Source organism: Apium graveolens, chromosome 6, assembly GCF_009905375.1.
Source record: "Apium graveolens cultivar Ventura chromosome 6, ASM990537v1, whole genome shotgun sequence".
Taxonomy (NCBI): Eukaryota; Viridiplantae; Streptophyta; class Magnoliopsida; order Apiales; family Apiaceae; genus Apium; species Apium graveolens.
In genome coordinates, this window is record NC_133652.1 from 83,803,860 (window position 1) to 83,818,410 (window position 14,551).

Sequence of the window (14,551 nt, forward strand, 5' to 3'; positions counted from 1 at the left end):
TTTTTCAAATACGGCTTGCATGTCATTGAATCTTGTAATTATTAAATCTCGAATGTAACTCGAGTTCTTCTTGTAAGTTCATTAGATTAGTTTTCATATTTTCATTCTTGTAATATACATGAAGACATGAAGATTTGAAGATCAAGGGTAATCCCACACGGAGGCCATCCAAGGAAGCAATACAAGAAAGAAGACATGTAATAGTTAGCCTGTATTTGTTTTCCACCTTAGATTGACCTAGATCTTTGTCATTAGCTTGATAAATGTAACGACCGAGGAATTACGCTTGTATTATATTATAATAATGCTAAATTATGTGTATTATTATGTGATTAAATGTGTTAAGTCGTTAAACCCTAACTACTATGTGTTATGTGTTGGTTGTTTTGATCCAAACGTGTTTTGGATATTTATTGAGTGTTTTATAGTCAGTTATATATATTATATTAAAACCTGTACAGCTCAAAACTATGTTTTAAAAGCCCATATTTCAAACAAAATCATTGGCTCTATTTTATTAAAAATGTCCTATACCATATCGCTATTCTGAACCCCTAGACGTTTACAAATTGACCTTTTTCGCGAAAAACGACTTTTCCGGACCCCTTCGGGTACCCAAAACCCCACAAAAATTATATTTTTATTTTTATATGATCATGAAATTATCATATATCATTTTTCTTTGTATTTTTGTAATTTTCACAAATTTTGGGAATTTTTAGTATTTATTTTGTATTTATTGGATATTTAAAAATTCAATATTAATACCCAAAAATTATAAAAAATTGGGGCCAAATATTTTTATTAGGAGTGTAATTAGACCCTTAATTTTACTTAGGGGTATTATTTTCATAAATATAAATACCTGAATTATTATTAATTAAATCAGTTAATTATACTTAAAAATCAGAAAATAAAAAGAAAATGAGAAAAGGGAATTAGGGTTAGGGTTCTGTAAAGAACATCAGCATAATCAATCGCAAATTTGAGGGTGATTCCGGAGTCCAAATCGTTCATGTAAGTAGTCAAATTGAAGCTGGTGATTCGTAGTTTATGATTATGTAACCGTTTTTGTTGTTTGATTTCTTGATTCTTGATTTGTATTTTTGGGTTTAATTCTTGAATTCGGTTTTGATTTTCTGATTGTTGTTTAATGATTTCGTTACCACGAGCGTTTAGATCGTCGATTATGGAGTCGATTGACACCGGGTTTGAGTCTGTTGGTGTTGTTTTTGGTATCGCCGGAGAACCGCCGGTGATGGCGGCTGTTCTTGTGGTTGCGGCATCTTGACGTCGAAATGAAGAAGGAGGTGGATGAGGGGAGATGCTGGGCTTGATTATCGAACAAAAACACAGCCGAACGAGCCTGGAATCGTGTTGGTTGCCCTTCGTTTAGTTCGCCGGAAATATCCGCCGGTGTCGGATTCTGGGTGCAGGGCGGTGTTCTTCCCGACCCGATTGGGTTGGGGATGAAGGAAAAAGTTGAAATTATAAGAAAGAGATTAATTGCAGCTCAAGACCGACAGGCAAAGTACGCGAATCAAGAGCGGAAAGATGTGCAATTCGAAACTGGAGACAAAGTCTTGTTGAAGATATCTCCTTGGAAAGGTTTAACTCGATTTGAAAAGAAAGGAAAGCTAAGTCCAAGGTACATTGGACCATTTGAAGTATTGCGACAAGTTGGGAAAGTGGCGTATGAATTGGCGCTGCCACCGCAAATGCAACATCTGCATAATGTATTTCATGTATCTCTCCTGAAAAAGTATAATGCCGACGCGAACCATGTGATCGAGTTGGAACCAGTAGAAATCCAACCAGATTTGTCCTATGTGGAACAACCAGTGCGAATTTTGGATCGAAAAGAAAGGACGATTAGAAATAAAGTTGTACCTCTAGTTAGAGTGTTGTGGAGAAATCCACTAGTCGAGGAATCGACTTGGGAATTAGAAAGCGAAATGAAAGAAAAGTATCCCCATCTATTTGCTTAGATTAGATTCTGGGGACAGAATCCTTTTAAGGAGGGTAGATTGTAACGACCGAGAATTTTGCGTCGTAATTAAGAAAGTAAAGTATGTGTTATGTGATGAGATTATGTGATTAAGCGGTGATTATTTGTCTTATCTGTATACTAGAGTTAAGGAGCGTGGATAAAAACGTTCCAATTTAAAGAGTCAGCTTAGAAGTCGAGCTGTGGTGTCGGGCCGTCAGGTAGAACGGAACCCGTCCTAATATGGAATTAAATGATATAAAATGTGAATTATATGTGAAGTGAATGAATAAAGTATTTCGTCTTAAGAGACGTGTTGATTGGCAAATATAATGAGAAGCGTAATCGAAACGCTGAGCGTCGGGCCGTCAGGCTGAACGTGACCCGGTACGCGTAAAAGATGATAAAGATTAAAGAGGGATAGATGCTATGATCAGACCTGAGTCGTTATATGATCGTATATGTGTGATTGCTAGCCTGTGTGCATGACTGTGTGCTCTGTCACATTTTTTATGGATTTAAAGGAATTATTTGATTTAAATAAGGGTTTATTTAACCTTCGTGCATTTTTATAAAATCATCCGAGTAAGATAAAAATATGGGATTTGTTCTGTTATCCTTGTAAAGACCTTAGAGACTTTATAAAAATGATAAGTGAATTTGATTGTTGATCTTTGCATTTTTAAATTGATTTTATGTGGAAAATGTATTTATTAAAGCAAGTTTGCGAAATTCATATAAAATTAACCGTTCGCTCAAATTCTTATTATGAGTAATGGATAAAAAGCTAATTTCGAGACCTACATGTTAAAATTGTCATTTTCAATAATTCTCGACTTCCCGAGAGAGATATATTTTATATTTGAATTTTGTTGCATTTAAGTAAAAAGAGAAAGTATGTGTGAGTCAAAAAGGAATTATTAAATTACCATCTTGCCCTTGCTTTGGTGGAGTATAAATCAACCCCTTCCTCCCCATTTTCTTCTTTCTTTCCCGAGCACTCATTCTCTCTTCTCTCTTTTTCTTTCTTTCTCCCGAACATACTCTCTCTCTCTCACTCCCTCTCGGCTCTCTCATCTCTCACCTCTCTCACTCGCATGCAACCATTAAAACACACTCAAACACCGAGATATTGCTTCCATTAGTTATTATTCTTGGTATATACTTCAATTCCTACTTGCATGTAAGTGATTATAAAGTTTTTGTTGAAGTGATCACTATGGTTGTGTTTAAGAAAAACAATTTCTTGAAGCATAACTATAAGAGTGATTTTAAGAAGTTTTGGAGGTCATAAACTCGAGAAGAGATCCGTCATGGACTCTCTCCAGTTCGACCACCACCGGCCATGATCCAAAGGAGAGCCGGTGGGTTTTCCATGATGTGATTGTTGGATTTTAATGTTGCATGTTATGGTTTCTTGAAAGCTTGAAAAAGGGTTTTGTTTCTTTTGTTGAAAATTGAGTATGTGATTGGTAAAATGATTTCCTTGATTGTAAAATGAATGTGTGCATGTGATTGTTGCTTAGAAAATCAAAATTGATGATTTGCATGTGAGTTTTTGCTTCGGCTTTATGCTAATAAAAAGAGAAATTGAATTTTGTGACTTGATCTTGGTATGAATTAAGCTTAATTAGTAGGAAATAGAGTTGCATATTGATTTAAAAGAGGAGTTAGTGATGCATGTCAATGTTTGGTTCTTGGATTGTGAATTTTGAATGTTTGCCTAATGGAAAATGGGTTTAAAAGAGATTGATTTGTGATTAAGTGAATGCATGCATTGAATAATTTGATTAAGGTTGAGTCATTAGGTGATGTTTGGCTTTGTGCTTCGGAAATCTTGATGAAAATGAGTTAAATGACTAAGTTAAGGCTTAAAACAAGTTGAAAATGTGATATAGGACTTTGCATGTCAAGATTGATCTTTGTATGTGTGTTTTCTTGTTAAACCCGAATGGGTTGAATCTTTAAAGTGGTTTATTATGAGTAGACTTGATTAAAGTAATGATGGATGGTGATTAGATTAATAAGGAATGAATTATTGTTGCATGCTAAGTTTAGGTTCGAATTTTTGAGTTAATAAGAAAGGAAATTGACTTTTGTGAGATAATCTTGGTAAACACTAAGTGTGAATAGCCTAAAAGTGATTGCATGTTAGTTTTAAAAAAAGATCAAGATGTGCATGTCATTGATTTGTCCTTGAGATGTGAATTTGAGTTATTGCCGAATGAAATGGAGTTAAAATGGATTAATTTGATGAATGAATGGATGCATGTTGTAATTTAGGTGAAAATCAATTGTGTTAAGGAACTTAGTTGGCTTACTTGATAAAGATAAAGTGTTTGATATCGTGATAAGTTGAAATTGAATTGCATGTGAGCATGTATGTATGTTTTGGTTCGAATGGTTGTTGATCAAGAAAATGGTGCTAGTTTAAATGTGGAATCATGCTAGAACTGAAGTTGTATGGTGTGATTTTTGAGAAATTTGATTGTATATGTATGATTATGGTTCGAATTTTTATAATTAAAAGAAAGGAGAATGATTCTTTAATGGTTTAGAATAAGCTATATGTTTATATGAATTAAAATGCGTATTTGGTTGATTTTAAAAGATATAAGTGATAGTTGTGGACGTAAATGTTTGGTTGTAAATGGGTCTAGTACTCGTAAAAGAGTCGTGTTAGTGTGATTTGAGAAATAGCCTAGGTCAAGCGAGTACGCTTTGATTACTAGGTATATAAGGATATAAAAACTTCGAGAAAGGATTGTGCTGTGTGCTATGTGCTGTGTGCTTAATTGTATAAGCTATATTCGTATGCTCGAGTCAAAGATATAATCGAGTTATCGTATAGAGAGATCGTTCCGGGAACGAGAGTTGGGAATCTAATTAAGATTTTTGGTTTTTATTATAGATTCGGAGCGTGAGGACATTCGGGCTAGGAAAGGGAAAAGTATACTAGGTGGCAGTAGTTCAACCCTCAGGAAAGCAATTTCAGGCAAGTAACTCTGATTACTTGTGTAAATGATTATAAAGGAAATAATGTTCATACCATGTAGAGTATTGAACTGTTAAAGTATAAAACCCTTGCTTTATGAAACCCTGATATTGATTTGAAGTACCCTTGTTCTTGATAACCTGTTATTGATAATCCTATTAATTTCACCCTTTGATAATTTGCCTTTCTGTTCCAGTTTCCTTTAATGCCATGAATCATATTGAACCTTTAATTATCTTGGATAACTCTGTTAATGATACCATGTTTCTCTTGATCGCCCTAATGATCCCTAAGTTATTACTGATCCTTCAAATTTAGTACCTTATTATCCTTGATACAGAATTCTTGAGAATTGTTCCTTGCGTATCTTTGATTCACTCCCTGAACTTTATTTCTTTAAAATCTGAATTAAGAATGAGTTTCGACTTGAAAGAGTCCGAATGATTTCAAATGATTGGTAATGATAAAATGGATTTTAGAAAACCTATTTGTTTTTCCAACTCAAGGTTTTCCGAATGAATTCCTGATGGATTGGATTGAGACGTAAGAGGCTAGTGGGACTAGTCCAGTCATGGTAAGAGGCTAGTGGGACTAGTCCAATTTAAGGCTGAAATTATGCCGAATGGTACCTTAAAGACCGGAATGGAGGTCGATACGGGCTGATCACCCGTATATAATGAAATGGAAAGATAAGTGATCTAATCAAGGGTTCTAAATGATTATTTTAAAAGGGAACTGAAACTTTTATTCAGTAAATTGATTTTTGGAAATGAAAATGGTTTATACTGCTTTGAAAAGAGTTGATTATGTTAATGTGGAGCTTAAAGCTCAGAACCCTGATTCCTGAAATTGTTGATCATATGAATGATTCTATATCTTGAAATACTGTTGCTTTCCTCTACCGAAAGATCTATTTTGATCCTATAATGAATTGTGATGAATGTCGGCTTTCGCCCTGTTTTGAGCTTTGTTTCTTGAAAGCCCAACTATTCTTCAGATACCTTTTCCTTATCCCAAAGAAAACAAAAAAAACAAAAAATATATGGAAATCTGCCACCTAGATTAGCTAAAGTAGAATGCCCTAGTTTGTTCAAAGTATATTGAGATTTGATATTGTAGAACTGCTATTTAGTTACTTGCTGAGTTTTATACTCATTTGTTTTGTCTTAATCTAACCATGGCAGTTAAGCAAGAAGATGGCCAGGCTTAGGCGCACTGCTCGTAAGAGCGTACCTGGTGGTCCCTACCGTGTTGAGGGCTTCCAGTTGCCAGAGCAGGTAGTACAGGTTATGAGTGAGCTCGCGCCTAGAAAGAGGTGTTAAAAGATACAACGGGTTATCTGTCGGTTCCCAGCCGGAATCGATATTGATTAAATAATATTTTGGGTTTGTAAGTTATATTTTATGATTGGTAGTTGTAATCTTGTCTCATACTTTATCCTGTTGATCCTGTTAGTAGTTAATTGGGGTTTATGCATATTTTATTATTAGAATAGAGGTGTGTGAGTCCTCATTTCCTAACCCCGAGATTGAGGGCGTCACACCAAATCGTTCATGTAAGTAGTCAAATTGAAGCTGGTGATTCGTAGTTTATGATTATGTAACCATTTTTGTTGTTTGATTTCTTGATTTTTGATTTGTATTTTTGGGTTTAATTCTTGAATTCGGGTTTGATTTTCTGATTGTTGTTTGATGATTTCGTTACCACGAGCGTTTAGATCGTCGATTATGGAGTCGATTGACACCGGGTTTGAGTCTGTTGGTGTTGTTTTTGGTATCGGCAGAGAACCGCCGTCGATGGCGGCTGTTCTTGTGGTTGCGGCGTCGGGACGTCGAAACAAAGAAGGACTTTTCGCGAAAAACAACTTTTCCGGACCCCTTCGGGTACCAAAAACCCCACAAAAATTATATTTTTATTTTTATATGATCATGAAATTATCATATATCATTTTTCTTTGTATTTTTGTACTTTTCACAATTTTTGGGAATTTTTAGTATTTATTTTGTATTTATTGGATATTTAAAAATTCAATATTAATACCCAAAAATTATAAAAAATTGGGGCCAAATATTTTTATTAGGAGTGTAATTAGACCCTTAATTTTACTTAGGGGTATTATTTTCATAAATATAAATACCTGAATTATTATTAATTAAATCAGTTAATTATACTTAAAAATCAGAAAATAAAAAGAAAATGAGAAAAGGGAATTAGGGTTAGGGTTCTGTGAAGAACATCAGCATAATCAATCGCAAATTTGAGGGTGATTCCGGAGTCCAAATCGTTCATGTAAGTAGTCAAAATGAAGCTGGTGATTCGTAGTTTATGATTATGTAACCGTTTTTGTTGTTTGATTTCTTGATTCTTGATTTGTATTTTCGGGTTTAATTCTTGAATTCGGGTTTGATTTTCTGATTGTTGTTTGATGATTTCGTTACCACGAGCGTTTAGATCGTCGATTATGGAGTCGATTGACACCGGGTTTGAGTCTGTTGGTGTTGTTTTTGGTATCGCCGGAGAACCGCCGTCGATGGCGGCTGTTCTTGTGGTTGCGGCGTCGGGACGTCGAAACGAAGAAGGAGGTGGACGAGGGGAGATGCTGGGCTTGATTATCGTACAAAAACGCAGCCGAACGAGCGTGGAATCGTGTTGGTTGCCCTTCGTTTGGTTCGCCGGAAATTTCTGCCGGTGTCGAATTCTGGGTACAGGGCGGTGTTCTTCCCGACCCGATTGGGTTGGGGACGACCCGGTTTGCAACCCGGAAACGACCCGGGTTTGATCCTAAAAGTCCAACCCCTGTTCCTGTTTTTGTGTTTCTGATTAAATTATTTATTTATTTATATTTTAGTAATTAAAAATCAGTTTTAATAATTCTAAAAATTAATTAAAAAAATTAGTATTTAATTCTGAAAAATAGTATTAATAATTTCTTAATTATTTTATTAAATTATAAATTTGAATTTATTTATTTAATTAATTATTTAGTTATTTATCTAATTATTTATTAATTATCTAATTAATTAATAATTGCGTAATTAATTAATAATTAGGTAATTAATTAATAATTAGGTAATTAATTAATAAATAAAGATTAGAAATAATTAAGTAATATGATTAATAATTTAATAATTAGTTAATAATGCGAATAATAATTCGATAATTAGAATTATTATTTGAGCGTTAGTTATTCGAATAATATTGTGGTAATTATTTGTATCGTATAACTAGTTATCGGTAATTATCTGTTTAGCGAATGGTACGAGTAGCAATAATAATAGAATAGTTCGATAATTATGTGGGAATTGCGAGTAGCTCGTAGTTATACGAGTGATTAATCGTTAAGTTGGTTTATAATTCGAGTAATTCGTAGTTGTTCGATAAATAGCGTATCGGTTAATTAAATCGATTGATTATTTGTAAATAATCGATCTAATCGAATAAGTAATAATAATTTGTAATAAATAATAATAATTCCTAATAATTAGGGATTAATTATTTTAAAATATAATAATTATTAATTGATTATTTAAAAATATAATTAAGGATTGTTTAATTATAATTAATTATTAATTAATTAAATCTTGTTTAATTCATAATAATTCAACCGTTAGTCCGATTTGAGCGAAACGAAGACCCCTAGACTCAGAAAAATGAGACGAATCCAATAAAAATAGTTGTAAGTTATAATTTCTTCCGAAAAGAGAATGATTTGGTGATAATTGATAGTTCGTAGGTCCTAGTAGGGGTATAATTGAGCCGAATAAATCCCGAAAAATTATAATAAAATCATATAAGACTAGTAATGCAGATATGAGTCCAGAATTGATTCTAAAAATAATTATAAGTCTAGAAATTGATTATGTGCTTTATGTGCTACGTGCTTTACGTGATTATGTGAATAGATGTGCTATGTAAATATATGTGTATATATGCGAGTCAGATAGAAACGCATGGGTAGACCGATAAGGTTGCGTGTTATCAATTCAAGATACACGTATATAGTAAGTTATCTAAACGCCTATCTTTCTATGATTTGTTCAGTGTTAGCAAGGCAGAGCAAGCTAGGGTCAGAAGGCGGTGAGTTAAACCAGGTTAAGTACGCGCAAGGCAAGTTTTTCCCCTATTCTAAATTCAGAATAGTGATTTATATTTCTTTTCTATCGTATTAGTTCTCTTTGATAATCATTGTTCATATACACTGTTATCCAATTATTATTGCTTATTTCCAATTTCATTTCAATTCTTGATTCACCTAATTTATTGAATTCCCAGTTCATATTTCAATTCCTTTACCCTTGTTACATATACTCTGGTATATCCTGGTGTTGGGATATATCAATAGCATTCCGATTGTTCCGGATGCTAAGCCTTGGACTGGATGGTTACTATACGGGCTGGGTTTTACCCAGACCATTATTTAATAGGCCATAGTTGCCTGAGTACTCCTTATGTTGGTTGGGTCTATGCAGTTGGGTATAGATCCGCACTATATTCTGACTGATCAGCAGGTTATAGTGCATATGTTGGTTCTTGTTTCCAGTCTTATTCATTTAGTACTCGCCAGCATTGGCAAATTACTATCCTATACAGATTTAGATGGTTGTTCCAACCAGCAGCTTATTGGTTCACTCATTTCTCTTTCTTTATACTATATATATTGTTGCAGGCTTGTTGAGTAATTTTGGCTCATCCCTTTTTATTGTTATTCCTATTGTTTTACAGTTAAGGTAGAGAATGAAACCCATCAGGACCCGCATAGTCAAGAAGCGAGTCAAGCAGCGGGACCCTCTTATACCAAGAGTGTTCCTTCCTATTTCCGAAGAGAGCTTTGAATTGCCAGATCAGGTGTAGCAGGATAAGTAGTAATGTTGAGTTGAATAAAAGTCTTGTATAGTTTGAATAAAAGTTGTGTAGTGAGATTGTAGATAGAATAAAGTTTTGTAACAAAGAGAGTTCTTGAGACAGGTTTTATTTAGTTGGGTTTGTAACAAAGTGTAGTATGTGGTTCTTATTTTCAACTCAGACCTTAAAAGATCCTGAGTAGTGATAGTTTGGGGTAATTATTATATTTATATTCCGCTTGTGCAGGTTTAGTTGGTAATTGTTGTTAATAACGCCCCAAATCTATACCCCGGATTTGGAGAGTGTTATAGTTGGCATCAGAGCTTAGGTTTGACCTTTGAAAACAAGAACGTTAGGGCTAAGATAAGATAGGAAAATGAGATAGGATAGAAGTAAGAGTGTTAGGATTGTTTGTTTATGTGATTAGAAGTTATGAGTTTTAGGAATTGTGATTTGATTGTTTTTGTGTTATTATTTTTATGTATATTAGATGGCTTCTTTATCATCGTCTACGGAGAGGACCGAGACAGATCTAGTGGATGCACCGGTATTAGCCCCAGTGTCAGAGCAGATCTTACCTCCATTGCCACTACCTCCATCATTGCCACCTGAGCCAGCATTAGAGATACCACTTCCCCCCAGAGTGGGAGGATTTAGAGCCTTAGATTCCTATGCCACCAGTCGAGATTCCAGAGATGCCACAGATGGAGCCAGAGGCAGAGCCGCCAGTATATGCACCTATGGAGCAGCCTGTCTTATTCCCTGCCCCATTAGCCATTTATGCACCTGTTCCGGGAGTTTATCAGTTTCCTCAGCCAGAGTTTATGGATGAGATCGTGGTAGATGGACCATTACCTTCTCGAGGTTCCAGCACTGATCTTCGTGAGCATCATACAGTGACTTACCAGCGCTTTCAGGCGGAGAGGGAGGAGAGGATTAGATGGCAGAACCAGTATAGAGAGATCCTTGGATTGTATGAGACGCAGGCAGATGGTCCTGTCAGAGCATTACGACCAGATTATATACTGAGAGAGAGACTACATCAGATCCACCGGATTAGTTCTCAGCAACTTACTGATTTGAGACAGCAGGATCTTAGTGTATAGACAGCATATCGCAGAACATTAGGACTTATCGAGGCAGTGCTAAAGGCATTGCAGGAGGAGTTGAGCCACGTGCCACCAGGATTTTGAGACTAGCAGATCGATGAGTGTGGTATTATGTATATTTTGTAGATAGAGGCAGCATAGTATTGTATGACTAGTTTGTATGAGTATAGTTACTGACTTTGACTGATAGTAGTAGTAGTATGACTGTTATATCATAGGTTTTTGTATCAAGCACTGACACCTGTAGCTGGTGTTCTACCTATATATATGAGATGATCTTTTGCACGTTTTATTTATTTTATTTCCAGTTATTTAAGCATTTACATTTATTTCAGTACAATTGCATATTTACAAATGTTGTTTTATTTACGATCATGTTGTACCCTTATGTTTTAAAAAAAAAAACATCATACTGTTTTATTTATTCAGTTATTTAATAAGCTGTTTTATTTTCCCAAATCGACTGTTTTAATATATGTTTAATATACTGTTATTAAATAAGACCCATTGTTTATTTACCAGAAAGATGGCACCTAAAAGAAAAGCACAACCCGACTCATCAAATGGAAACACCGAGGGCCAAAACAATAATAACCGGATGGATCAGATGTTTAATCTCAGTGAAGCCTCCAGAATTTATGGGTTCCACGGATCCTACAGAAGCGAGAGATTGGCTGAAAGAGATGGAAAAGGCTTTTTCGTTGGTAAAGGTTGAGGAAGAACAGAAGACGGATTTCGCTAGCTACTTTCTGAAAGGTGAAGCTAATTACTGGTGGGAATCGAAGAAAGCTTTGGAAGAAGAAGGTGTGGTGACCTGGGATAGATTCACTGATCTTTTCTTGGAGAAATATTTTCCTCGTTTTATGAAGAACTAGATGGAGATCAAGTTCCTGGAGCTGAAGCAAGACAACTTATCGGTTGCGGATTATGAGACCAAGTTCACTGAATTGGCAAGATTTGTTCCAGAGCAAGTGGATACGGATGAGAAGCGGGCCAAGAGATTCCAGCAAGGACTGAAACCATGGATTCGTAGCAGGGTAGCTGTGTTTGAACTGACAACTTATACGGCTGTTGTTCAGAAGGCTATAATTATTGAAGGTGAAAGCGAAGCAGCTCAAAAAGAGAAAGGACCAGGAAATTTTCAGAATCGTTTCAACAAAAGGCCGGGATTTCAAGCTCGAGGAAAAGTAAATTTTAGGAGGCCGGAACAAAACAACCAGAGGATGGGTAATCGACTTCCTGCCCCAACTCAGCAAAGGCTTATTCGACCGCCTATACCTGATTGCAGAATGTGTGGTAAAAAGCATACGGGGATTTGCAATAAGCCAAATGTCACGTGTTTTAAGTGCAAGCAAAGGGGACACTATTCTGGAGAATGTCCAATGGGAAAAGCAGAAGTTACTTGTTTCCAATGTGGGAGAAAAGGACATATTGCCAGAGACTGCAGAGGAATTGCAATGGCCGCTAGTATTCCAAGAGTTTTAGCATTACCTCCACCTCCACTACCACAACAAAATCAGCCCAGAGCAGGGACTTTCAATATGTCAATGAAGGAAGCGGTACAGAGTCCGAATGTGGTTGCAGGTACACTCCCTGTAAATTCCGTAAATGCTTTAGTATTGATTGATTCAGGAGCTACTAGATCTTTTATTTCTGAAGATTTTATCTCTAAGATAGATTGTGAGATCCAGTGGTTAGATGAAGTGTTAGTCATAAAATTAGCAAATGATGATCAGGTTGCAGTAGATAGAGTATGCCCGAGTTGTGATATTGAGATAGGGAGATGTCATTTTTCAGTTGATTTGATACCTTTTAGGTTAGGGGAGTTTGATGTTATTCTAGGAATGGATTGGCTATCTAGTAATAATGCTCAGATTGATTGTGCGAATAAGAAAGTAAAATTGCAAACTGAAGAAAATGAAACGGTAATATTTAAAGGTGAGAAACAAAAGCAGAAATTTCTATCAATAATACAGACGAGAAGATTGCTACGCCAAGGATGTCAAGCTTACTTAGCCTATGTATGGGATACTGATAAGGGAAATCCGAAGATTGAAGATATTCCTGTAGTTTGTGAGTTTCTTGATGTTTTTCCAGACGAACTACCAGGAATTCCACCAGATCGAGAAATTGAGTTCACTATTGACTTGACGCCAGGGACTGAACCAATTTCGAAAGCTCCATATCGAATGGCACATGTTGAAATGAGGGAATTAGCAAAGCAGTTGCAAGAACTTCTCGACAAAGGAATCATAAGGCCAAGTGTATCCCCATGGGGCGCACCAGTATTGTTCGTGAAAAAGAAGGATGGTAGTATGCGACTGTGTATTGATTATCGTGAGCTGAATAAGTTAACTATCAAGAATAAATATCCTTTACCTCGCATCGATGATTTATTTGATCAACTAAAAGGAGCAGCATGGTTTTCGAAAATTGACTTACGATCAGGCTATCATCAGTTAAAGATCAAGGCCGAAGATATTCCTAAGACAGCGTTCAGAACGAGGTACGGACATTATGAATTTCTTGTAATGGCTTTTGGATTGACAAATGCACCTGCAGCGTTTATAGATTTGATGAATCGAGTATTCAAGAAGTATCTGGATAAGTTTATCATTGTATTTATTGATGACATCTTGATCTACTCAAAGACAGAAGAAGAACATGCAGCGCATTTAAGAACGACATTGGAGATATTACGAAAGGAGCAGCTTTACGCAAAATTTTCAAAATGTGAATTTTGGTTGAAAGAAGTGCAGTTTCTAGGGCATATCATCAGTAGAGAAGGCATTCAAGTTGATCCAGCAAAGATTGAAGTTGTGTTGAATTGGGAAAGACCAAGGACGCCGACAGAGGTTCGAAGTTTCTTAGGATTGGCAGGATATTATCGAAGATTTGACAAAGATTTTGCGAAGATAGCAACACCGTTGACCAAGTTAACTCGACAAAGTGAAAAGTTTGAATGGAATAGTAAGTGTGAAGAAAGTTTTCAAGAGTTGAAGAATCGGTTGGTGACCGCACCAGTATTAGTACTGCCAGACGAGCAAGGAAATTTTGTTATTTACAGTGACGCTTCGTATCGCGGGCTAGGATGTGTGTTGATGCAACATCGTAACGTTATTGCATATGCTTCGAGACAACTTAAACCTCATGAGCAGAAATATCCTACGCATGATCTGGAATTGGCAGCAATTGTATTTGCATTGAAGCTTTGGAGACATTATCTGTACGGTGAAAAATGCGAAATCTACACGGATCATAAAAGTCTGAAGTATATCTTCATGCAAAAGGAACTGAACATGCGACAACGTCGATGGCTGGAATTGATTAAAGATTATGATGTTACAATCAGTTATCATCCAGGAAAAGCAAATGCTGTAGCAGATGCGTTAAGTAGAAAAGAAAGATTGAATCGGTTAACTTCATGTGAAGAATTGGTTAAAGAATTCGACAAATTGGAAATTGAGATTCGTATTCCCCATGAATCTGCAGGAACTATCTACGCTATGACTTTTCAACCAGGGTTGCTAGAAAAGATTCGCCATTGTCAAGATAAAGTGATGAGTTAAGACGACAACTTAACGGGAGAGGAGATTACAACTCAGAAAGATAATGAAG